Source organism: Cynara cardunculus (genome assembly GCF_001531365.2).
Source record: "Cynara cardunculus var. scolymus isolate 2C chromosome LG 12, CcrdV1, whole genome shotgun sequence".
NCBI lineage: Eukaryota > Viridiplantae > Streptophyta > Magnoliopsida > Asterales > Asteraceae > Cynara > Cynara cardunculus.
Genome location: NC_037539.1, coordinates 28,685,158 through 28,688,303, shown reverse-complemented (window position 1 = coordinate 28,688,303; position 3,146 = coordinate 28,685,158).

Genomic DNA, 3,146 nt, shown 5'->3' with positions numbered 1-3,146 from the left:
GCAAAGATCTACTTACAGTTTCATGATCTGACGGCTTACACGGAAAATTTCATTCATCTTTTGTATAATGGAATGATTCTCATTTCATCATAAGGGGGAGTATATGTAATAATGAATGAAATATTCATTTCCGAACTTTGTTAAAGGGAATCTGATGCAAAGGTCAAGGGGAAGTAACTTCGAAATTGGCAAAAGACTCAAAAAAAAGTGCGACTAAAGATGATTACAAAAAGATTATTTGTGTGCTAAAACGACTGAGAGATTTTGAATGAGAAGATCAATGTTTCAAAAGTTTACCAAAGGAAAGTCTGAAGATTAATTCTGAAGATCCTTTGAAGATCACATCTTGTACAGTGTTTCTAAAGATCGTTTTTGAATCTGTTCTACTTTGTCATAAGAGAAGATCACTGTGATTCTACATTCGCGGGGGAGAATGCTAGAAGATCTATCTCAACAGTTGATTGCTTGAAGATTACAGGTGGCATAGATTTCTTTTGAAGATGACATTTTGTGCTTAAAGTTTCAAAGTTCAAACAAGGACTCAAAGTGCAGAGTTTTCTTTCAAGTCTGAATACAAAGAGGGAGAATATTAGGATTGAAAATCAGTATTAATTGTATTCGTCTTGAAAGGTAAATATAGTCTATAATTGTAAAAGCCAGCGTGTTTGACTTTTCTTATAGGAGTTTGACTTTGACTATGTTTAGTAGGTTTGACGATATAAATATGGTTAGTCTTTGTAATTGTAGGTAAGAGTGAGCTCATTTGTAATATTCAATACGGAATATAGAGTTTGACCAGAGCTTTGATGTTTGACTTTTCCTCTCAACTCTCATATGAATGTTCTTGATGTTCTTGAAGAAATATCTGAGATTCTGCCATATTATGAAGCTTATTGAAGATAGATCATTGAATTGTGGGACACACAAAATAAAAAAAAATCATTTAAAATCCAGAGTTCTTAAAATTGAAAATCATTTAAGTTCAAGAAGTGGTTTGAACATTTATGAAAACAATTTTATATACAAAGAAGTTGTTCTTCTTCAATGTATATTCAGATAAAGTTCAAAATGATATACCTGATAAAGAATGACAAATCAGATGATTATGATTGATGAACTACCCCTAGACGTTACATTTCAAAAACACTCAAACAAGCAATTAGAATTTTGCAATTTAGCACAAAAAGATCAAATACAAATAAAAACAATTATGCTCTAGCTCCCCCTAGAAAGATGGATTAGATTTCATACAAACAGATTAAGCATTCCAAGCTTGCTTACTAAAAATGAAAACTTTATCTCATCGAGAGGTTTTGTGAAAATATCAGCAAGTTGGAAATCAGTTTGCATAAAATGCATATCAATTAATCATTTTTCTACATTATCTTTAATGGAATGATACCTGATATCGATGTGTTTGGTCATAAATGTTGAACTAGAATAGCAGTTATTGCAATTGCGCTCTTTGAATCACAGTTGATAGGAACTTTGTTGAATGTGTACCCATAGTCTAGAAGTTGTGTCTTCATCCACAAAACTTGTGAACAACAACTATCTGTTGTAACGTATTTTGCTTCAGCAGTAGAAGTAGAAACACAGTTTTGATTCTTCAAAGTCTAGCTGACTAGTTTGTCGCCTACGAACTGACATGATCCAGAAGTGCTCTTTCTATCTAGTTTGCAACCTGCATGGTCAAAATCAATAAATGTAGTCAGCTCAAAACCATATTTTTTAGGATATCAAAGGCCCAAATACTGTGTGCCTTTAAGATATCTAAAAATTTTCTTTATCGCAACAAGATGTGACTCTTTAGGATTAGCCTGATATCTTTCACAAAAACATGTTGAAAACATTATATCTGGTCTACTTGAAGTAAAGTACATTAAAGATTCAATCATGGTACAGTAAATTTCTTGATCAACAAATTTTTCAGATAAATCTGCATCCAATAAAGTAACAGTGGCCATGGGAGTCTTTAGTGAAGAACAATCAAACATATTAAATCTTTTCAAAATATCTTTAATATATTTGGACTGATTAATGAATATGCCATTAGGAAGTTGTTTTGCTTGTAGACCAAGAAGGAAATTTAACTGTCCCATCATACTCATTTGAAACTTAGATTTCATGATGCATGAAATATTCTTGCAAAACTTTGGATTTGTAGAACCAAAAATAATATTGTCAACATATATTTGAATCAGGATCATATGCTTACCTTGCTTTTTAAGAAATAACGTTCTATCTATCATACCTTTCTTGAAACCAGACTTCAGCATGAATTGAGTTAGAGTATCATACCATGCCCTAAGAGTTTGTTTCAAACCATATAAAGCTTTATCTAGAACATAGACATTGTTAGCTCTCATTTCTTTAAATGTAAAAGTATGGAAAAAGTAATACTGCAAGTGTTGACAGAAGATGATCTATCACAGAAGACCACAGAGGACCAACAGCAGAAGATGCTCAAGCGTACAAGTCTCAAGTGACAGAACCTCTGTCGTGTCTCACAGAGGTTCTGGAAACTAGTCCTCTACAAAGACAATGCTACAAGACATAGACGATAGAACCTCTGTCGTGTCTAACAGAGGTTCTGCAGCCTGTCTTCTGTGTAGATCTTCTTTAGTTGTTTTACTTAGGTTTATTAGCTGCTCGTGCTAATCACGTGTTCTTGTCTGTAATTTGTTTTGATCGAACGGCTTAGATTAATTTATTTTTATGTCGTGTCAGAAAATGGTTAATTGCTTGTATAAATAGCAGCGTAGGCCCTTGTATTTTAGTGTGCTTCCGTATTGTAATTGTTAACATTTTCATCGATTGAAAATCATTTGAAGCTCTCTCTTGTGTTCATCAATCTTCATTACTGTGTTCTTATTGATTTCTACTTTGGTTGATTCATATCTTTTCTGCTGCATTATYMCTGTCAAACAGATCATCCAAGTAAGTAATTAATACCAAGAAACTGAGTTAATCGATCCAATAATTGGTATCAAAGTAGAAATAAAATTTTAATTTGATTTATTCTGTTCTTGGTATTCATCCTTATTCGCTCAAGAACACACAATCGTCTTCTTTACCAGGTTACCCTGTTTTCACTATTCTATCGATTTTCTTCACTTTTCTTTTGATTCTTCCTCTTTCAATGG